The 24,917-nt window shown below is 35.5% G+C and overlaps 1 long non-coding RNA gene across 1 annotated transcript; it reads left to right on the forward strand.

Moving 5' to 3' along the window:
* The first annotated feature begins 1,236 nt into the window (after nucleotides 1–1,236).
* Nucleotides 1,237–4,654, forward strand: LOC135302312 (uncharacterized). The gene is made up of 3 exons (XR_010364005.1): nucleotides 1,237–1,279; nucleotides 1,974–2,143; nucleotides 4,582–4,654. It is a non-coding gene; the product is annotated as an uncharacterized LOC135302312 (long non-coding RNA).
* The last annotated feature ends 20,263 nt before the right edge of the window (nucleotides 4,655–24,917 follow it).

The raw sequence follows: 24,917 nt of genomic DNA on the forward strand, positions 1-24,917 counted from the left end.
TTAAATTGAATTTTTAAAATGAAAATGAAATTTCATGGTCAATTAGTAAGTGAAATAAATCACTTCTTATGACAAAAAGAATACAGTATGAAATCAGAGAAAATATGTGAATTATACACAGTTCTCATGCTGAGTGAAGAAAATAACCAAGTTTGTTCCTCTTCTCTAGATGTTATTTAAATCGATCTGTCTCAGTTATTACTTATTTTTGGCTTATCAAGTTAATTCTGCTTAGTATAGTCTTACAGTGCACTGGATAATACAAGTATTTCTTTTCAAGATGTACCAAATGGTTTAATGTGCTTCTGAAAATTAATAAAAAAAAAATACAATATTGTCTTGGTATAAAATTGAGCAAATACTGGTCTGATTTGCAGCCATTGCAACATGGCAGTCATTGCCATAATAGAGCAAGATAGTGCAGTTCACTGACACTTGAATTAGATGTAATAATCTTTATGATTTGTCATCATATTTGATAACACCTAATTCCTACAAAAATATAGTATTTAAGCATTTGCTTAAAATGAAGTTCCAGACAGCTTTTTGTATTTTCTTTTAAAACCTGCCTTATAGTTTACAGAATGGAAAGATATGCTTTTATATACTGTTGTGAATAAAAATATCCTAGTAAATCTTTTATTTACTTGACTGTGTATCAAAAAGAAACTAAACCAAACTCTCAGAATAAACAATGATAACAACTCTGAGTTATTCTATAAAGAAAAGAAAAAAAATCTGCAATGTAGGACACTTCAATTTCAAAATTAAAAATAACGGAAAAAATTACCTGCTTTCTTGACTTATTTTAAGGCCCAGACTGTTAATTTCTAAATATTTTCATATTTAGGAGATTACACTGCAGGTGAATACAATAACATTATATTGGTCCACACAAAATCTATTTATGTGAACCACCTGCCATTTATATTCCTCATCCTGACATCCAAGTTGAGTCCAGGCTTCTTCACCTAAATTGTGACTTGATTTGTACTAGGACATACACCAAGAATAGATGACGTGAAGCACAGGAACTAAATTTCTTAGTTACTAAATAGTTCTAATGCTAAAGAGTCAGCTCAGGATTCCGTGAACCTTAAACTGCAAAACCCAGCTGAGAAAGGAGTTGCATATTTCCTTAAATCCAAATTTCAGCAACTTTGGTAATTAATTAACACACACACACACACATACACCCTTCCCCCCCCCCCCCCATTATTACCTCACAATTGTCAAGAAGAATGGTAAAGGACAAAGTTATAAGCTTTCCAAGAAAAAGGTACAAAACCAGGTCTTCCTTGCTTTAATGTCATTTAAAAAAATTCACATAGTTTTTTACCCATCCCTCAACACACTGCTCTGACATTTCTTTGATTAACCTGATGGCTTCAAGTGGTGGTGCATAAAACTTTGCAGTCTACTGTATCAAATGTACCTGAATTGATCAGGTAAACCATAGTGACTGGAGCAATTACCATTTTTGTCAACTGACTCAGAAGAACGTTTCAGAATTGGCTTTATCATGTTAAACAGAAACAGCTCAGAAATTCATTGGTAGAACTGCATTTCCTGTTATATTATAGCTTTAAAGCACTCTTTAATTATTATATCGTTAGTTAATAGTACATTAAATGCATATGATTTAGGAAAGATATATCTTCAAGTGTCATTGCAAAACTTGTGGCTTCACTCACTTTGTAATTAATTCTTAACTGATGAAAAAAAAAGGGTCTGTGATCTTGTAGCAGCAGTTGAATTGATATACAGGGATATGTCATACTGCTGTTTAATATATACTCTTGAAATTATTTAGGAAGGATTAAACTGCAGCAAAGTCACTTAAGATGTGGTTTTTAGATTCTCTAATAATATTAGAAAATTAATAATAGTATTAGAAAATAAGTTATTACTAGCTAATTAGAAATAATTTTCTTTAAGCATTTTCTAAAGGATAAATCAGTATTTTTCCTCAGCCACTAGGCTTTGGTTCAAATCCTAAACCTGGGAGCTGCTGTTTAAATAAAACATGTGAGGAAGAGGATTATAAAGACATCCTTAATAGAGACCAAAAGTCCATCATGTTCAGTGGCTTCAGTCTAGTAGAGACCAGGATCATATACTTGTGGAAAGACTATGAGAACAGGTAAAACATATGATAATAATGCTTCAGACGAAAAACTTGATAGCTTTTATTAGTTTGCATTTGAAGTACTTTCTGCATGCATGACTGTAGCTGTGTGCTAACTAGTACTGACTGGATTTTTTTTTTTTTTATTCAATTGATGTAATTCCTTGAAGTTCTAATTTTCACAATGGGTTACAGTATTTTGCTCCAGTTTAGATATTTAATGAAAATAATAATAAAAAAATAATGTCAAGGCAATCCTTGACTGTACCATGGGACATTATTTTAATTTGATGTTTCTCAGGATGTTTTATTATTAGAAATAAATAGAATCATAGAATATGCTGAGTTGAAAGGGACTCACAAAGATCATCAAGTCCAACTTGTGGCTCTGCACACGATGTGTCTGAGTGTTATCTAAATGCTTCTTGAACTGCGTCAGAGTTGGTGCGTGACCACTTCCCTGGGCTGTTCCAGTGCCCAGACACTCTCTGGAAGAAGAATATTTTCCTATTCATCTCTCTGCCTCAAAATTTTGTAGATCTCTAGCATCAAGTTGACTTATTGCAGTTGCATGTCTGTATATTTTTGGGTTCCTACAATTGTATAATTTCAGTTCCTGGAATATCTGGCCAATGTAAATACCTGGAACAGTTTGTGCTATCTTTAATGAAAAGAGAGCTCTTCCATTTTTCTAAAGAGTCTTTTTTTATCCATCAAAAAAGTCCTTTACTATGACACTGACTGTGTTTTTGAATGCAGATACAAAGTAAAAAACCTCAAGCATTTTGCAGACAGAATGTGTCTCATCTCTATAACAAAACTATGTTTTCAAATATAGAAACCACTCATTCACAACATCTGGATATGAAAAATACTGGTGATTAGTTTCATGTGTATTTGATATTTTCATCTTCTTGTATTTGTTAAAGCTGCATTTAAAATGTGAAGCTTCTGATGTAAAATACTCTTACTCTCTGTTTTTTTTTTTTACCTTTTGCTATCAACAATACAAGGTTTTTAAGATAAGTAACTCTAAGTATGAAAATAATGGCATTTGAGATAGTACAGCCTTACTGGTGCAAATATGTTTTTATTTCCTTTGGTTATTTTTCCCAAGTGGTAGTTACTAAGTGACTCACTAATAGCTACATTATGCCTTTCAACAGTACATTGATTTATTTCATTTGCAATGACAAGTTTATTCTTCATGTTTTTTGGAGTAGCCTACTCAACTTTTGGGTTCTGCCAGTTCAGCAAAACTTAATTTATCTGTCAGCTACACCAGAGGTTTTATTTTTTACAACAAATGCGTGGTTTTGTTGCACTAATAAAACAAGTTTATATAGAACTCATTTCAAAAACTACCCAGCATAAAATGCACTTTTTTAAACTGACCTGAACATAAGATCTTAATATATTCATTATGTTTCCTTTATATAAATTTTCTGTTTGCCCAAATGGATGGAGATATTGTAGTTTAAATGTTTAATTGCCCCTGTTCTCATCTATGGACCAGGTCCTTTTTTATGGCCAGGATCTCTTCCCTTCTAAGCTATGATTTGATATTATGGGAATCTCTGCATATAGAATTGTAGCTCAGGTGGGAAATTGTAGCTCTGGTCTACATAGGCTGTGAACACTAAGACATAAAGACTGCAACTGTTACAAAGGTATGATTTTACAATATATAATCTATTATTCTCAGAGATTGTTTACCACAAAAACAAGTATTTTCCTAAGAAACTTAATTTTATTGAGAAGCTGTGTAAATAGAAGGTTTCCAACTATGTTTCTTAATCTTAGAGATCCAGGCTTAGCCTGTTAAAGCCTTTGTGCAACCTCATAGTGCATCTTTTGCAAAATAGCTCCTTTTTCCTTTGATTTTTTTAACATCCGTAAACAAATAATTTGAAAAGATCTCAGAATACTGTACATATTTGAAAGCTTTGTTTTTGTGTGTTCTATTTCTCAGTACACATGCGATTGCACAAAATATTATACTACCTCTATGATGATATTCTATAAGTATTTGTCTATTCATATGTGAACTTCTAAAATAAGAGTAGATCATCAGTTATTTGGTTGTTTTTTGTTTTTTTTCAAAAAGACAAATAGTTTCTTCCAATTGGAAGAAAATTTATTGGGGTGGGGGACAAGGAAGCAGACAGAATAAGGAACAGAAATGAAAACACCTTCTCTTAGATTTTTTTTAATATTGTTTAGTAGGAGGGTAATAGCTTGAAATCCTTCATTAGTTTTGTGTCTTGAAGATCCCGTACTCAGAGGAGAGAGTGACGATCATTTTGACAGTGCCAGCTGGAAGCAATATCATGTACAGGGTGTAAGCAGCTATCTAACACCGTAGGTTCTGAGCTGGAGGAGAGATTTTTATCTGTAGGAATTCTCAAAGAACACTGTTACTAAATGTTCAAACTCTCTCTGTGTTCCCTTAGGCCCATCTCTATTACAGGCCCAGCTGCTGAAGTAGAGAGAAAGGAAAGCACAAGGAAGATGTAACTGGCAGGAGCAGAATAGTACTCTGCAGCAGTGAGGAGGTGCTGTGGGGTTATTAAAGCTAAACTACAACATGTGCCGACGTCAGATGGAACAATCTGCCTCCTGCAGCATCCTAGAAATATGTATAAACACAGATGATTTCTGAGGACACTGAAAACCACCAACTTGGCTTAGTGAAAGCAATCACATTATATCAGAAAAAAATATGTCATACTTATAAGATTGTTACACTCTATACAAGATTGTAGATAACTGCTGATTCTGCAAAAGTAATAAAAAACTAGATTTACAGGACGTTTGGCCTTTTTGCTGAACAATGTCCAATGACTAGAGGATGTTCACCATTGCTAAATACTTTCTGCTTCCTGCTAATACCAGCTTCTTGGTAGGCACAGTCCTGTTCAAATGCAAGCAATATAACTTTTGCTCTCATTGTCTCAGAGGAATCTTAAATATGTTTCTCAGGTGAACTTGATATTTTTCTCTGCTTTGCACTATGGCTTCATAGATCCACAGTCCAACAATTATTAGCACTAATCTGGCACCCTCACATAGAATATGTCTTTACAGTAACCACTGGCTATTGTATTTTTACTTGTATTCTGTTTATAAATTGCCATTCACATTCCAGCTTTCCTTGTCTGGAGAAGGACAACCAGACAAGGTCCCAGAGGATATGGGACTGAACAGTGCATTTGTTCTTCTGCTGTGGAGAATTGAGGTGTGACCATATGCAGCTCAGTCAACCACATTGTGCCGCAGTCATCAGCACTCGTGAAGCAAAGACCATAAGAACATTGTTGGATGAGAAACCATGTATCTTAACTCTGATGAAATGCTCTCACTACTGTCTTTGTTTTACACTTAGAACTCTTAACTGCATCTTGAATAATGTAGATTTACATACAAGTAAAACTCAGGCCTTGTAGCCTCCCTAATGACTGATTCAGCTGCCATTATTCTGATGCCAGGTATTACTAACTGGCCAGTGCATCCCTCACAAGTTCTGTAAGTCCCTCTGAGAAGGATTTCTTAGCTGTCTTCAGAAATTTCAGTCCTGCTGATGTTTTATTGTACAATTTGAACATGCACTTACAAATAAATACTTTATTTTCAGAACTACATGGTTTATTTTTCTATTTGTTTTCTAAGTGGAACTTCCATTTTAAGGTAACAACAAAAAAGAGCTCTATTGGAGAATTTAATACAAATTATTAGAGTAGTCTGAACACCAGTATCACTGTGTCCAGAAAACTACTTGTTCCAAATAAATCTGAGATTCTCTTAGGTCAGTAGAAGAGTCAAAACTCTACCAGACAGATCCTCAGTGGATATAAGACCCTTGTTCACTACCATAGAGAGGATATTTGCATCACACCAGGTGCAGGACTGCAGGAAGGAGGAAACAATGCTCTCTTGTGGAACTAAAGAAAGAAATATTCTCCTATCTCCTACGACACTTGTTCTTTGCCAAGAAGACACACTTGTACTGGGACCAAAGTGCTAAAACCAGAGGCACAGAGAGTAGAAGTATAATTGAGAAAAAGAATTTCAAAAAGGGTTGTTTCTTTCTTGCATTAAAAAAGCCTAGAAGTGTGGAATTGGCTTTTCTACTGATAAAGACCCATCCAGAAACATAATTTACAATGTTATTGTGAGGCATAATTCAGGAAGAGATAAGAGAAAGACTTGCAGGGCCTGCCACTAGAATGGAAATCACACAGAGATTGATAATTTTGAGATCAAGTTATCAAATCCTCGCAGAAAGAAAAGTTGTAAGAACTTACACTAATTTCCATTGCAGCAACATTGCAAAATTTATGGTTAGATCTTCTCTTTGGCAGCCACTAGAGGACAACCTGATCACATACTTTTAAGTTAGTCTGACGTTTATACCCACAGCGGCACATAGGCACCAGGAGCCTTTAATCTGCTGCCCCTTCCCTCTGACAAAGCTGATTTCTAAATATTATGAAAACCCAAAATTTTAAACATATGAAAAAACAAGTGTCTCACAGGTCTGTGTGAGAATCTGTATGAACCTGACCCATAAGTTTTGATCTTTAAGGAAATGTAGAGTTTTGCACATCTGTCAGGAAACAAAGCAAAGGAATTTCCATGAAAGTAAATAAACAGCAAGTATGGAATAATGTGACCTCCGATTTGTTTGGCCTGAACTGATTCAGGTATTATGAAATATGTTCATCTTATGTTTTTAATAGTATTTTAAATAACTATCATAAGTAGTCTACTGGAACATATATATTACAGTATTGCCAAAAGGCCTCAATTTACCATATGCAGCAAGAATGTACAGTGAGAGTTTCTTCTCTAGAAGCCCTACAGTCTGGGCAGTCAAGGCAGAAAAGGAGATAAAATGAAAAGGTGGGGGGGTGGGGGGGTGGGGGGGGGGGGAAGGTTTCAGTGCCATGCACCAGCAGAAACAAGGGGATGAAAAGAGACAGGAATAGGATATGTCCATGCACCTGGTACCTCAGAGGTGTCAGTGCAAAGAGTAGCAAACATTTTCTCCCTGTAGAGATTTCTCTTAACCTCAAGGTATTTAGGGTATTTATACTTTAGGATATTTTCTGATTTTGAGAAAAAAAAAAAGAACTTTTTTTTCTTGATATAACTCATTTATATAGTTTTTTAAATATACCTGGGTTTTTAATTTCATGTTCATTAGAGAGACTGGCAGAAGGAAAACTACCTGTTCTTCTAGCACCTTGAAACCTTCTAGTTTTCTCCTGTGTACTGTGACTATGAGTGAATTTTTCTCTGACTGCAGGTATCTACAAACTTTTATAAGCTGGGACAGTCTTACTTCCATATATTTACCCATATAAAGCATATATTGAAGTCTGGAACTTCCCTATCTCAAATATATTTCCTCCTTCTTCCCATTTTTGTCAGACTTTCCCTTGGAGTATCTTTCATTACATCCAATTTCCATCTGTCCACACTTTGCACAATGGGATCTAAAAAGAGCTTGTGTTTTACCTCATTTTACATTGAATCAGATTTTTCTACAAAAATCAAGACTTCTAGCTCTTAAAGGGTTAGTAACTAAATGTGCCCTGAAAGCTCACTGGGGTGGGAGCAGCAAAGGCACAAAGCATTAAGTCAGAACAGCAACAGGGAAACAATGTCAGCACAAGGACAATAAACACTGTTATTCTTAGTGCTCCAGGAATAACAGTGATTATTGTTCTGGTTTAAACATCGTGTTGTTTTCATAATTTTTCTGGACAACAGCATAGTGTAAGAGGGAGCACTGAGGTGACCTATAAGGAGATTTTAAAACTATAAAACAAAAAGGAAGACAAATGTCTTTTTGCTCATGTTAATTTTGAATTGATGGGACTTTAAGAATGCTGAAACCATAACACCTAGACAGATGTGCATACATATTTATTTATTTCTTCTTGACAATAATAGCTTCTGAATTACCACGGCACACAAACAGCCGTGTGTATGGCCCCATAAAGGATCCCTTTCCTCTCCCTCGTCTGCCTCCTTGGTGAAACATCACTCTTATACACTTTGCCTTTCAATGAGATTGTGGGATTTTGAAAGGATGATCCTATCCATAAATGATGCACCAAGCTGGTTGAAAGCTGTTGAATAAAGCAGAATATTGATAGTGTATCACTATTCCCCACATGAACACTGGTATTGAACAGGTACCAGGGAGATATCTGCCTTTTATGTGTACCTCTATATTTACATTCACTGCCACTAAATGGATGCTGTGAATCACTACAAAATTTGTCAACACTGATACTAGCACACATTGTAAAATACTTGCAATACCTTCATAGTCAGACCACATCCAATGATGCCTCCCTGCTGCTCAAAGACCGCCTCACCATTCTAAGGGAATTTGCAAATTTCAGTACCTTGTCTGAGGTGTCCATTGTGCCCCACTGCATTGCCACTGGAGATGTAACAACACTATATAGTGTATAGCAACTGAAAAGTAACAGCTCACTTTTCCCAGTGCTATTCCAGAATGTTCCAACTCACATTTCAGCAACAGTTTGGACAATGAGAGCCAAGTGCCAGCTGCAGAAAACACGTTTCAGGCCTGAAAGCATAGGTCAGCACAGCCTGGGCTTCTAATTTTCCTTAATATCTTTTTGAAACACTTTTGTTAAGGCCTGGTTCTATCAAATAACCTTCCACGGGTTTAATTCCTGAAATACTAAGACATATCTCCAGAGAAACATATCAAAATAGTTTTTATAGAATGAATACATAAAATATTCTTTTCATGTTTGTCTTGAATTTTGCAAAGTCACTTGATGAAATCAACCACACAAAATAGGAAAATTAGCTCCATTTATTATGTCATATTGGGATGTCTGTTTCTCTTATTCTCTTGAAAAATCTCTCTCAAAAAATAGGCATAGGTATGAAGCAAATCATTATGTATTCCAGCCAAAGGCTACTCTGCTTCTTCTTTCTTTCCAGGAAGCCCAAATTACTCCTACTATCTCATAGTGTTCTACAGATGCTTTGTCTTTGTCCCTTTTGATTTCTACTGCTGCAGACTTAAAGAAAAGACATAGCATGGACTGAATTATATTGAGTGAACTTTCACCTCCAGAAATATTCTAGCTTCAGAGCACAGTCCCTTCCATTTCAAGACCCAGTCAGTAATCATATGAAGGAAAAGTGTAACAGCTAAGGCCATGAACAAGGAACAGAAAGAAGCATCAAGAAGAGAAAAACACAAACCGTGTAGACTCCACAGGCTTGACCAGAGAGAGCAAAAAGAGATGACTTACAAAAGTAATTCAAACAAAAATCAAACTACTTTTTTTTTCACATGAAGCACTTAGACAATCTGAAAATGGGATGGTTACACAACCCTGCCCTAAGCAGTATGGTCATTGCCATTCACAAGGCATGAAAAAGCCTTTGTGCAGGCCATACTGTTTCAAATTATGGAATAGAGGAAATGGTTACAGACATCACATGAGATTTCATAAAGAAGGCACTTTATGCTTTTGCTGGAAAGCAAAACCAGCCATTACATGGGAAGCATGAATCTGAAAGGACACATAACCTACCAGGACCAGGACTCTATGCATTGGTGCTAAGCTGGACTGTGCACAAGAAGCAAATAACTTTTTAGCCGATAGAACTGCCTTCTCCAACACTCAACAGTTTATAGGTGAATCACCTACAAAAAAGAGAGTAGGAAAAAATATTGAGGCTGACATGCAATAAGTTCTGCCATACAGGAGTTTACTTCAAAATCTTGAGCACTGAGCTCAACCACATAATGTTTGTGAATACAGGACGGAAAAAGCACCTGTAATAAAAAACTTTGGGGCACAAGTTCCTGTCCCCTTCAAGGCTACTGTATGGTTGTGCATGTAACTGCCTGAGTGAGACAGATGTTTACAGAGTGGTCAAGCACACAGGTGTTTCTAACCTTTCATGACTGAAAAATACACAGCAGACTGTATTGCCAGAAAGAGTACAACCTTGCAGCTCAAATAAAGGTATCTGAGCTGGCACTAGACTGTTAGATTTCAATACCACTTTAATCATTACACATACTGGATTCAGCAACCTGTATTTACCCCAGGGTCTGATGCCACTATTTCAGCTGTCCTTGCGGTTTTTAACTCAGATACAATCACATAAACACACCCTGACCACCCTCAAAACCTAGCAGCAATATCTGTGTAAGCTTCAAAAAAGTTCATTCTTCCCAATTCACCCAAATTCAAGCATTTCAAAAACTGTTCCCCAGTTTGTACAGTAAATAACCTTGATATTATATCTGGAGACTGGCAGAGGCTAACAAAGGCTGACTTTTCATTTAGCATTTCCATTAGGTTGTGCCCATCTCTTATGATTAACTTTGGTAAGGCTGGGCAGACCAGGCCAGCAATCACATGAATAATTATAGACACAAAGGGATTTTACAGTGTTGACTCTGTTAGCTAAATTAGCTGTTGGTGGTGAGGGCTGCAAGACATCTGTTATTCTTTCACTTCCTAAAAGCAATTTGTCAAAACCAGTCGTGTTTATGGCTATAAAATGAAACACTGGAATAAATTCTTGATTGCAAACAGTCCAGGAATATTAAATTGTTCTGTGTCTACTTAACATTATCTTTGGAGAAATGAAGAAATAGGAATAAAAAACTATTTCTATCAATACAAGCCACTTAATGTTTCTGGCAAAGAAAATACAAAAGTGACTATTTTAGTCATGTACCTAAAAGTGAATGGAGAAAGAACAGAATGGAGGTAGAAAAATAGACAAAGAGAAAAGAAAGTAAGAGCAATATTACAAGAAAAAGCAATAGTAATTGATTTTAAAATCAAATAAACCCTGGAAAGCTTCCAAATGAAACTGCTTCACAGAAACACAAAAGAGTGTGAAAAAAGAATGCAAATGTTTCAGAAGTGACTGCAATAACACACTGGATTTTATGCTTCATATATCATGAAGCCATCTGAATAAATGGCATTGTTTCTCATTTTTTCCATTGCTTGTTTGCTTTGCTGCTTCTTTTCATGCCAGTCTTAGAACAGTGACTTTGGACAACTATCAGAATAGGACTTGAGTAGTGTCAGCTGAAATTTTAATTTTAAATCATTATAGAATGTATCAGCAGGAGCTACAATTCTAAGTAATTTTTTTTTTCCTGAATCCTGTACCTTTCAGTAGTTTTCCTCCTGAAGTACGGGTGCAGAGGTCAAAGTGTGCTTTTTGGGTTGTCTTTACTCTGTTAACAGTAACAGAAAATGCACCAGTTCTTTCATATGTAGATAAATTTCAACCAGATTTTTTTTTGTGGGAAATAATTACTGTTCTTTACATCACTTTCTTTCACTTTGATACAGTAAGAAAGAGGTCACATCTGACTTTGAACAATTCTGCAGATGACCCTTGGAACACTTTTTGTCAGCCTCACTTAGCATTTCCTACCAAGGGCTGAGCTACATGCTGAGTTTGATGGGTTTTTATTACTAGTGATATCAGACCAGCTTCCCTGCTGGATATCAAATTCATGTATCTAACTTCCTTCCCTATGGCAGTTTTTCCCTTAACTAAGCATGAGTCTGTTTGTCCCTACAGACTGCTTTTAGACATATAATGCTTTCTTGGTTTCATAGAATGAAAAACTAGGCCTTGGAGGCATCCTAATTTATATGCTTATCTGAAAGTGTCCCTCCAGCAGAAATCACTTTGTAAAAGTGATACCGAGGCATCATATAAACATACTCCCAACATAATTTTTCCATCCCAGTATTAATTTACTCATCAAAACAATTTTGATCTCCTTTCTCCTTAATTTATATTCCAGTTCTAGTATGGAAAAGATAAATTCAACATGCGTCTGATTTATTTTAGTAATGTGCTAAGTCCTTTTAAGTGACTTTGATATCAACTGAAAAATTGTTTCCCAGTTGCACATAGAGTGATGTTTATACTTTGGTACCTCAAGGGTTTTTTGCTCTGCAGTGAGTTTCATTTAATTGTGCCAGATTTAGATTTCCTCAAGGCATAACAGATTTTTTTAAAGACTTAATAAATGTTCACAGTTTTAAAGTTCAAAAATATTTAGATTAGGTATGAAGAAGTAGCAAATACTTCTAAACATAAAATACCTGTGCAGGGCAGGAATTTTCATTGCCCCCTGTCCCTTAAATCCCATGTTCATCCAGACAGAGAGAAAATAAGGAACCCTTCCTATCATGCATTCTGTGTGTCTATTGGCCCTGTCAGTACTGTCTCAGGGAATGTAGGATGTGATTTCAGTAGGTAGCTCTCTCATTCTCCCCTGTACTCATCAATCTACTGACCTCCTGAAGCTCTGTCCCTAAGCAGAGGGGTTCCTCTACCTGGACACCACTAGTACAACTTAATAAAACCCTGTATAAACAGATTAGATCAATTTTAACTCATGGATGTTTTTGTTTTGCTAGAGATGAGTAATGAACTTTCCCCTAAGTTTGATCTTTTAAATTTTCTGATAAAATGTACAAGTACTGAACACTTTCAGAAAATTACGTGGAGTTCAAATTGTAAATTAAATCTACCACATAAAATCTAAAGTATTTTAAACTTAGAATTTTACATAACTGATTATCAAATAACAAGAGTGGTGCTTACTAAAAGTACTAGAAAATAACACAATGAATTAAAGATTATGTGATTTACAGTTGTATTTATTTGCCTTATTCTTTTTTACGAAGAAAACTGATCACAGAACACAATGTGGAAATTCAAAATAAAGAAAGTATAGATCTAGAGCTTATTTCCTTAGGCTAAAAAATACCTAAGGCATATATCTGTGCAGTTTCAAATTCTAATTAGAGATAATAGGTGTGAAATGAAAATCCAGATTCAAAAAACATTAACTAGCACAGAATATGAATTTTTATCAGACATTAAGTTTTCAGCAGGTACAAATTTAAATCTGCTCCACTGATAATACTTGAAGCCTTGAAATGTTTTTTTTTCTCAGCCTTTACCTCTACCATAGAGTGCCCTACACTTTTTTGTATTTCAGCATACCTTTGAGAGTTATAAGTCAAATCTCTTCGACTTTTCCATCAACTGTTAGTATAGAATTTTAAAAGAACTTTTCAGCATTTGCTGATTTTTTACTTGTTTTACAGAAGAGTTTAAATACTAAACTACATATCTAATTCTCATTTCTTATTTGATTTGGTTCCAGAAATTTTTTCCTTCTGTCTGTCTCCTTTTCATAAAAATTCAAAGGATTATCTGGATCAAATGAGGAAATTAATAAATAAGAATAAAAAGTCTGCCAAAAACTCCTGCTGTGCTTTCACAAGCAGATGTCATTTCCACAAGAAATTCTTCCACAAAAGTACTCTTTTTTTTTTCTTTTGCTCCATTAGTATTTTTAAATACTTGAAACTATATGCAGACCACACCATTCTAATACACCTACTGGCTGCAGTAGTTCTCACTGGCAATGAAATATCATTTAAGCTGTGTTTGGAAAAAATGCAGCCGAACCCTGAACTTCAAGGCAAAATGGTGTTGAACCGTGAAGTAACTAATCCAGTGATTGCCAAAGCCCTCTTATTTGCTCATCTTTAGTGGGTTGACCTTGGCTGGATGCCACCCAGCCAATCCATCACTCCCCAATGGTACAGGGCAGAGAAAATAAGATGGAAAACAACTAGTAGATTGACATAAAACAAAGAAAGAAAAGAAAAAAGTTTGTAAGCTGTTGCTCCAGAGGGGAAATATGTAAAATAACAAATAAGCCTTCCCCTTTAGCTTTTTTATCTAAACTGACATCATGTGGTTTGGATTATTCCCTTGGTTAATTTGGGTCAGCTGGCCTGGTTGTGTCCTTTCTCAAGATCTTGCCGCCCCCAGCCCCTTGATGGGAGGGATGCTGAGATGCTCTGCCAGCCCTGCTCAGCAGTAGCCAAGACACTGGTGGGTTATCAACACCTTTCTAGCTACCAGTACAAAGCACAGCACTGTGAGGGTTGCTGTGGGGAATGAACTCCATCTCAGCCAGATCCAATACAGCATCATAGCTGTAAAAGGTGTTTTGGGACCTTCCAGCAACCCAGCACCCACGTTTTGTTTTCAGCATATTTAACGTCAGTGATGCCCTGGCTGATGTTTGTCATGGGCAGAAAAATGTATTGCTAATTTCCTGAAAACTGGAAAGGGATAATTTGAACAACTCCCTACACTTAAAATGTTTTGGTTTGTGTCACAGCTAAGAGAGGAAGATTCACCAAGGGTGTGGACTGTGGAGTCTACGTGAGCGTTTTGTCTATATTTTTCCTTGTGGTAAGTCAATTCAGAGAGCAATACATACACTGTGTACACTTTTTTTCCTATTGGATGGATAATATCATATGAGAGAACGAAACATTCATTTTCCCTGCTTTATTTTTTATATTTAGTAACATTATGAAAATGATTGCTCTAGAAATAACAGCTACTTACAAAAATAAATAAATAACGGTCTTTGTGTCCAAAAAATTATTTATCAGCATGAATTTGCTCCCAAAGCTAATGTAAATGAAAATAGATTGAACATTCTGTGTTGATCAGAGAGACACCATGATTTACATCTAACAAACCATAGACAAATACAGATGGGAAAGGGTCAGTGCATTTATATTCCTAGATGTTATTTGGACAGATGGCCAGTCACTGCAGCTGAAATTTTTCCCCCCTAATTTAAAATTAATAAAGTACAAGAGATCCACGAAATTGTTTTATTTTTTAAAATATTTCCAGTGGGAAAAAATGTATTGCTGTCTTTTGCCTCCCTTCTCCTACAAGCAGCATTTCCGTCCACTCTGAAGCTGCTGATTAGAAGATTAACAAACGCAGCTCTCACCTATATGAAGCTCATGATTCTAAGAAAAACACAAAATGCAAAATTTTGTCATAATTTTTACAGTGGAAAAAAAAACTCTGTATTTTGGTTTTAGGTGGTCTGGGGTTTTTTTTTGTTTATTTATAGGTTTTTGGTATTGTATGCATGCATGTTGTTTAGACTTTATTTTGACAGAGTATTTTTGGCCTAATACTGGGAAGAAACTGTAAAACTCCGAGAAGAAACTTCCAGATTTTAAAATGAAGTTATAGTTTTCTGAATCTCTTATTCTCTGAGAAAAAGTTAGATTTTAAAAACTCTATACTTCTTTATGTAGTCTTCTAGCCAGAACTGTTACCTCAGAAAGTCTATTCCCAGAACTATGTGAACATCATTGATGATGTAATCACAGATGCTTTTGACAAATAAAATTACAGTCATAACAAATAAGTCACATTGGCTGGAAACCAGGAAGAAGCAGGGGAAAACCAATGTTTATTGGAATGGAAATAACCAAAGTGGACAAGAAAGGAATGTTTCTAAGAAGATGGTTAAAAAGAATGGAAAGAAAAGAACAAATATCAAAAGTTCAAACAAGATCCCTGGATCTCATAACTTCAGAATTTAAGAATAATCTGAATTTGAATATTAACATATCAGACCTGTCTGAAGCCATATTTTATCTAAGTTCTAGTAATAACTCTTAAACACTTGGTCCTTATCAGTCAGAATTTTTTGCATATGATACACTGATGTTATTTTATTGGCTACAGGTGAAAGTCATTTAGCTCAAAATCAAAAAGCTTTTTTCTCTGGCAATACGTCTTTTGGCCTCTCTCTATCTGAGTTACACTTAAACTGAGCAGAGCCATCATCTCTAATAAAGAGTAGCAGTATGGTTTCCATATTCATGTTAGATGGCTCCATGGTAGGTGTGCAGTGGAACATTTCTGCTGCTGGATAGGCAACTTCAAGTGAACACCTGCTAGATTCATTTAAGGGAGACAGATGTGTAACACCAACTTCTCTGAGTGGATTAAAGAAAATGCTGATTGATATTGTGGAAATAACAGTGTGCCAATGTTTTTTCAAGATAAAAATACTCTACCCTTCTTTACCTGGCTTAAAAGTAAACCAAAAAAATCAAAAGAAAAACTTTTTTTTTGAGATTTTTAAAGACATCTCTGCCTATTAATGCACTGAAGTGAATAAAACAACTGTTCTCAGGTTGAGCTGTTTGATGCTCAAGGGAAAGTCCCAGCTATGTAATCAGACTAGCTTAATATTTTAGACTAAATATGATAACAGATGAAGACCATGGAGCAACAGTTAGTCAGCCTAGAAGGTATGCCTCCACCCACAATACCACAGCAGGAACAAAAAATGTTCCTAACAGGTTGGTCGAGAAACAGTTAATACAAGACAGCGAGCTCAGTTTCAGCTTAGTGTGTTGACACAGCTGCAGACTATGACAATAAAATCAAGCTAAGGGAGGGTGGCATTTTGCCATGATAACTTTGGGGAGGAAGCAGGCTTTCTGAGGTACCTCTGTGTGTCACGGTTACATGAGTAAAATCACTGGCAGATATTTTCAGCAAGCACTATTTCATGCAGTACAGTAAGCAAAAAACTTCTGTCTTGTGTTCTTACCCAGAAATGAGTGCATGTGATGGACACTGGAGAAGTAGGACATCCAAAGGTTTGTTTGGGACCTCGTGTATGTTGATATGAAGGTGGCTGACAATCAAGAAGTGCTCAGTAGCTATTACTGGGATGGAAGTTTGCATTACGAAAGAGGCAAGATTTTGCAAGGACCAGAGCAGCAGCAAAGAGCGAAAGTAGTGATATTTTCTTCTCTAAATAAGGGAGGCATTACAGGTTGTAGAGTACTTTCTCACAGGTAGCAGTACATCTGCCACAAGTGGTGTGATAGATACTATATCAAGAACCAGAAACCACATAGATACCTTCTTTTTTTAATTGCTGATATATATGGGCTTTTTGGTCCATATTTGAAAAGTGTAAAGAAATTGAGAGCTCTGAGCACAGTTTAATAACTAATGAAGTATATTTATAAAAATTGTACCAACAGGGCTTTGTTTTTCATTTTCTTTGTAACAAACCAAAAAAGAATGAACAAGTTGCATTTACTTCTGTCTAGTGTCAAGGCAAATTGCAAGTACAACATTAGCTATATTCTCCAAATAAAAAAATCCAAGTTTTTGTAGTTTGTGACTAGCCCTGTTTACCCATAATTTTCACTGTGTTTGAAATTGCAATGTTGAGCCTCAGATTAAAAATTGGCTGTGTGCATATGAGTTTATAATACTGTGTTGATTTCAAGGATTGTGGATGGAATTTCTGCTTCTCAACTGATGCATTTTTTTCAAACACTACTCTGAAAACCACATTATTTTCAGCAGGATATAAAGCTGAGTGGTACAACTTATACCTTCCAGCTGCTGGTAAATAGAACCTGGAGGCAGTTACTTCTTTTGTGAAATCTCCATATTAAAAAAAATTCTAGTCCATTTCAAGTCATTCAGTGAGATATATAGAAGACAGTAGATTCCACAATGTTATTATAGTAATTATTATTATTAGGACTATAATATTTTCTTCATAGGGAAGAAACTGGAAATGGAGAACTTCAGTCTCTGTTACAACAATTCATCCACTTGCAGTGCTACCTTCTACAACAAAATAGTTCTCCCATGTCACCAAATAATTCTGTTCCTCTCTAATTTCAGCTTTCCAATTAATAAAGTATAGGCGTCTGTCAAGACGGAAACTAATTTATTCAGAGTTAAAATGCAGCATTAAGATACTTTTTTTCTTTTTCTTTTTCTCTTATTAATCTGAAGCTTTGAGTACGTACATGGAAATTTACACATATGCAAAGTAGTTAGTTACACATCCCATAAGATGTACAAGTTCTTACCTAGTCAGAGGAATATGAAAAATAACTAAATTATCTGTACTTTATTTAGCAGTCCAGTCAAGCATGTACACAAAACTAGGATTTTACCTATTTATTTATCATTTCTCATTACACATTTTTTTACATTCAAATTCTTAACAAAACAAACCAACAAAAATGCATTTTATAAAATACATCTTTACAAGATACTGAAGTACAACTCTCTTTAATGCAGGTTTTATAAACCTCTAGTTAATGAGGTAGAATATGCTTTCAAAAGGCAAAGAAAAATCCTTCAAGTTTTCTTCAAATAAAATGACAATCTTTTGAGAGAAATCTCGTCACTTCCAAATTTTTTTAAATGGAGAAGGAGAAATATAGCTAACTTTTCCCATTATCATGCACATTTACATTAATTCTTTGGAAACCATGAACAAAAATTACAATATTGGCGTCATGATTTCATGAAGAAACTTTCTAAAACCCTTTCTACAAAGCTTCTCTGATTGGTGTAGATGTGTGCAACACACTGCTGCTCAAATTGGAGCAAGATACATATGGAAAACACTTAGGACTGATGCTGGATCTATACTGTTCTCTTGAATGTCTCTATTACAGACTTTAGGATTGACTATTTTTTTTAAATTTTATTTGCTCCAGAAGGATCCTTGAAGCTTTAACTACAGAAGATAACCCTCATGAAAACATCCTCCAGGATTATTCAGCCTTACACATTTCTGAGGCCCTTTGGTTACAACTAATATTCAAGGATATCCCTCCTGAAAAGAGAGAGCAGATTTCCAGCAGGTTGCTAAGGTGGAGAACATATCGCATTAGGTACCACTATTGTTCTTCAAAAGTTCCAGTCCTGTAATTTACTGACCTTCCTTTCATGAAATGATAGAAACATAACAGGGTTGCAAGAAAGATGCCCTCTGCATCACAACAGACTGATACATTACCTCTCCTGGGGTTTAGTTCCCAGCTGTCCCAGCCCACGTCTTTCATCATCTCTCTAATTTATCCCTATCTTTTCATAGTCCTAAGAAACAATGCTAGCAGCAAAGCAAAAGGTATTTGACCTTTGCAATGGATAAAAATATAAAAGGTCTTCAGCTTATCTAGCCTTGTTTTTATTAATCTATTTATTTATTTATTTATTTCAGAAAGTCGTCTCCTTTAAAACTGTGTCCCTAGTGCCCAGAAATGTGTTCAGCAATTCTTTCCAGGGTAACCTTGGAGAGCACGGACCAATTGCAATATAATTTTTTGGTCATTGGTGTCCACCTGAGCATCCTTGAAAATACTTCAATAGCTGTCGAATACAGAGACTGTCAATGCTCTGGATGTCTTTCCCTTCTCTGATTTATGCTGACCATTCCAAAAATATTATTTTGAACAGGGAAATGAAAACAGTGTTTGTGATTATAGGTAGCCATATAGACAAAAGTTGAAAAGGCCTGAGTTTTGACCTCTATTAGGAATAAAATTATCACTGTGCTTTAGAGATTTTGCTTTCTTTGCCTGTCAATTTCCTGCTCTCCTTCATCCCCATCACAGGCAGCAGAGGTAAGCAGAGTAGATAATCCTTTCTGTTGAACAGAGTGACAAACTCAGCCTCAGGCTGCTGGGCTTTCCAGTAGAACTGTCGCCTTTTCATTCATGCCACGTATTTTCATCTCTTGATGAAAAACAGCATAGAAAAAGGTAACAGGCCATTGATTTGGAAAATAACACCAATACGGTAGTCAATGTGTAATGTTTCCACCATCCCCACTCCACTCATGGCTTAAGTATTAACACAACCTTTCCATCACCACACCCCTGTCTTGAGCATTAGTAGTTTTGTTTTGTTTAATTCATGTGATGGTGCTGTGCTCCTGGCAGAGAGCCATCCACAGCTACTTTCATAGTCTGTCACTTCATCTGTAAATCTGGAATCATCCATTGGTTTAGTTTACTCTTCAGGCCTGGGAAGGCTGCGTTTTGACAGACTGGGAGTATTCCTGCTGGTTCTACTAAGCAGTTTGACAGCTGTTGTTTTACTGAGTCCTATTGTATGGTTTTACCACCTACATGCTTACCCCCAGCAAAACTTAATTTTGTATAGAAGCTTTAAGTATTTTTTTAGAAAATAGCTTTATTATGTGGTTTGGAATATGCTTTCACAAAAGAATATATAATTTCAAAACATACTTAGATATCTTACTTTGAAATAGAAAAAAGTCAATGTGAAATCTTTAAAGACATCCATCTTACACAGCCATAAAACTTTCTGGGTTCTTCACAGCACATCCTTCCCCTCTGACTGTCTTCCCGAAGGAGGTGATTGTCTTCTATACTGTGGGGTTTAACACTCCCTTACTACATCTGACTGTAGGATCCTACCTTACTCTCCTACAGCAATATGGGAACACTTGGAAATTGAAAAGTAATATGCTTGCAATAAAGGGTAGAGTAAACACTTTTTGCCTTTTCATAGGAAATGAGACTTTTGTTCTGAAAAGCCTACTTGCAGACTGAAAAAATATTCAGACCCTGCCCAACAGATATTGGATGGTGAAGAATCTGACTCCAAATGCCCAGTCAAGTCATATGATGTGAGAAAATCAGAGTCATAGGAAAGCAATATTTTGCAATATAGTTTGAAATACATACTATTATTTTATATGTACTAATGAACTCTGAGCTATTTTATAATTCTAATATATAATATATTTTTTTACTAATTCCATAATATACAACAATATAAAGTATTAATTTATCAATGCAGGGTGCCCCCAGTCAGGGAATAATTTGCTCTGACTCCATGATTCAGAAAGATGAACAAATGCTTTATTAAGTTATATTATATTACAGCAATATTATACTAAATTACATACTAAAGAGATATTATGCTACAAAGATACTAAAGAATACCAAAGAAAAACCGGTGACTGTCTGGAGATAGCCAGGACACACATGGATCCAACTGGGCAAGGAATCAAAACAACCTTCACTAGTGTCCAGTTAACAAATCTCTATGAGCAAACAATCTCCATAATTCACTCCACGTGTGCAAAACAACAGGAGCAGTGAATAGAGATAAGAATTGTTTTCTCTTCTTTGAGCTTCTCACTGCCTTCCCCAGGAAAAGTCCTTGGAAAGTTGTGCCTGCTGCTCTCTGTGAAGGGAGCTGTGGCCAAATTAATTACTACTTTTTTTTTTTCACATTACTCATTTACTATACTACTGTATATATAGATGTTGAATGTGTCTCTGCTTTAAGTCTTCTAGTCTTCTGTTGATGGGTAATAGCCCCTATTCATACTGAAACTCTACCAAATAGAAATTTTTTTTGGTGTTCAAACAGTTCTTCCTGAGTAATTTACCTCTGTTAATGTTCACTTCCACTGTACAAGTTTCATAAATAGGTTTAGACAGTATAGACAGTAGACTAAAAATAATACAAATCAAATAATAATGTCTGTTGCAGATAAGTTCAAGAACTACAGATAGAAGTTGTGCTCCAGGAAACATATAAGTATGTGCTGAATTTATTTTTTTGGTTTTGTTTTTTTTTTTTTTTTTTTTTTTTTTGTTTGTTTGTTTGTTTGTTTGTTTTTTGTTTTTGGTTTTTTGGTTGTTTTTTTTTTAGGATAATGTTCTGTTTCTGGTACACTTTCCCAAGAATTTATGACTTTTTCTTCATCTATGTTTTAGTAAGGCTGGCATTACTTTTCTGACCTAATAAATCCATTGCATTTTTTCAAACTCTAATTTAATTCTTGAATTTGGACTGCTTTGATCATTAATTCAACTCTGATGTAGCCTAGAAGACTAGGCTTCCAACTAGTGTTAAATGTCTTCTTAGCTCATCTTTTCTATGTATCTTATATTCCTATTGAAATCTTACAGGTGGTCTTGACATGCTTACAAAAAATCTCAGCAGTAGTGAGAGCTATATAGTGGAATATATTTATATATTCCAAATGTAGAGGAAAATAATATGTCAAACAGGCGAAGACTGACCTGGTATTATACCTTACAGAGTCTGGACTATAAACTTCTTCAGCTTTAACAGGTTTTCCTTATGAGAATAATTATATAATTCTTGCAGTGCCTAGTCTTTTGTAGGTATGGCTTAAAACAAATAATAAGCAAATATATATAACATATACTGACCCTACATTGAAATAGGAGAAACAGAGAGTGAAAGTGCATAAAGTACATTCATATTTTATCTATAGACATGATTTAAAATTAGATAGGCTTGCATTAGGAGTGGAAGACATACAAATCTGAAAATCAAGTCTGGAAATGTAGAGGGTGAAAGGAGATTAATGTAAATGGCAGAGAAGGTAGATGGTGTTAGACTGAAAAACATCAAGACAAAATACATCTCTGAGGCTTTGGATAAATACTCATCACTAAAGATTCCCTCATCTATTATTCTATCTATTGGTATCAGGCATTCACAGGCTGTTTCAGATAAAGGACTGTTTTAGTGTGTGTCTGTTGTAAAATGGTTGTGGCTTTAAAACCAGAGTGAAATCAGTGTTCTTTATAGCCTTGTTATTAGGTTTCAAAGTTTCTGCAACAATGAAAACTGCTCTTGAAAAGGAATTAAATTTAATAATCAGACTATTAACCAAGAATATTTGCTGCACATTACACAGAGACAAATTAAAAAGATTACTAAAGCTTCCAGAAAACATCTGTTAAACAATGCCAAATTGATGATAAAGAAAATTGAGTTGCCTTTGCAGTTAAGTTTAATTCATCTGTACCTAGCATAAAAGAGCTATCAAAGATAAGTATTCATTTTTTGTTACTTCAGAAATGTTACATCTGTTAATCCTTAAAACCTGAGACCTAACTTACTGCCAAGTTTCTCTCTATCTGAATTGATGGAAACAAGGATAGATGAGTTAAGCTCCTCCATCTAGAGGATAAAGCTATACCATTATTGTCTGACACTATACAAAGATATGGAGCCAGGTTTCATTTTGACATGAGTTCAAGTAAAGAAAAAAAAGACAAAACAAGTTTTGGGGGAAAAAAACTAAGCAAACAAACAGAACACTGCATGCAGTCTCAAAGAAATCAAACCACAGATGGTTTATTTTACCTAGCCTTTTAAAATATTGGTGACAAAAATTGTAAGATTTCACACTGATGAGCTATTATCTGGTTTTCAATCTTCACTTTTATTTTTATTTTATAAGAGGTGTTGTAATTTCTGGAAGCAATTGGTATTTCCAAGTTAGCAAACAATACAAACCAATGAGAAGACATTGACAGTTGGTACTGAGATTTAAGTTCCTGCTATATGCATTTCATAAAGTTTGACTTTGGACTGCTCCTAATTCAGATTTGTCAATTGAGTTCCCATTAGTAATTAAATGCAGGATTTTTATTTAATTTTGTCCTAAAGAAGTAGAATTGGTAAGTTTGAAAAACAGTCTGCAATGTGTAACTAAATGAAGTGACAGGGAATGAACAGGAAACTGTCCTCAGACAATTAACAAAAACACTGATAGAAAAAGGAATCCGGTATGAGTACTTCATGAAAAATTAGATGCCATTAGCTCATGCTGGTTCACACATTTCCCTACAAATAGAAGCATTAATTTCACAGGTGCTGGGATGGAAAAATGAACCTCAATCTCCCCTCAGTCCCCCTCCCTCCCCTTACTTTTTAATTCTATATTTATAGTTCAATTTGAAGACTTTCTGATTACCTTTTGTCTCTTTTTCTTCACTGAATTATTGTAGAGTTTCTTTAATGTGAACAACTGGTTTATGTATCCACTTAACCTATTCATTTGAGTAACAGAGAACAACTGCCAGAAATTCTAGAAATTTTACATGTTAGAATTGCATTTTAAGTTGTCCTTTGAAGAAAGATTTTAATAACAAACTCCAGATTTAATTACTAGTAGCAAGAATTAATAAATTTTAATTAACTTCTTAAGACGTACCTTAGATCTTTATTAGACATCATTGCCTCATTTTTGATCTTGAAATAGTATTTTTTCATTAGCCTTTCCAATTTTCCCTTCTCAAACTTAATATCGATAAATGGAATATTAACAAAAATTAAAATTTATAAACAGAAAAATAACACAGAGTTAAAATAATGAAGTAATGACATGCTGTAGAACCCTAGCACTATAAGACAGTTCAGGTTGGATGGGATTTGAGAAGGTCTATCACAGGTGGGTCAGATGTAAGGTACTGCCAGGTTGCTCAGGGCTTTTGCCAGTGCGGTCTTGAAAACCTCTGAGAATAAAGATGTCACAACCTCACATGGCAACCTCTTTCACTGCTCGATGCCTTCATGGTGGAAGAAAAAATTTCTGTTAGGCTCACTTTGGACCTTTTGTGTTTTAACTGGCTCTGTATTGATGATCCTCTTGTAAGCATTGGGAGGCTGCTCTTAGCTGCTTTTCCGAGCTGAAAAAGCAAACTCCCTCAGACTTTTCTCACAGAACACGAGCTCCAGCTCCCTGACCATCTTAGTAGTCCCCTACTGAGCAAATACCAGTTTATTAATATCTTTTTTATATTTGAGGAGTCCCAAATCTGGATGCACTATTTTAGATTAGTCTAAAACAGTGCAAAGTGGAGAACAATGATTGTCATGACTGTAAGCACATTCTCTCTTCTAGGAGCTTAGTTTTCTGAGTCCCACTGCTTACAGCCGCTGTGGAGAAAGGTGGAAGTGAGGATCTGTTCCTCCCTCCCTGGGAAGTTCCTTTTCGGCTAGAAGTCTCACAACTAAGCAACACTGCAATTGTGTAGCAGCGAGGTCTGTTCTTAAGCCATGCTGCCTTGATTGTACCTCAGCCACTGATTTGCTTCCCAGATTGACTTCGAACCTGCCTCACCACAGAGAGCCACAGAGCTTGGGCTGACTGTCTAAACATCACCTTCCCACCTATCCTGATCTTGGCTTACTGACTGAACTTTCTGACTCCTTGTCAGTGAGGTCAGTGCCCTTTCCTACTGCT

This window comes from Passer domesticus, chromosome 6, assembly GCF_036417665.1.
Source record: "Passer domesticus isolate bPasDom1 chromosome 6, bPasDom1.hap1, whole genome shotgun sequence".
Classification (NCBI taxonomy): Eukaryota; Metazoa; Chordata; class Aves; order Passeriformes; family Passeridae; genus Passer; species Passer domesticus.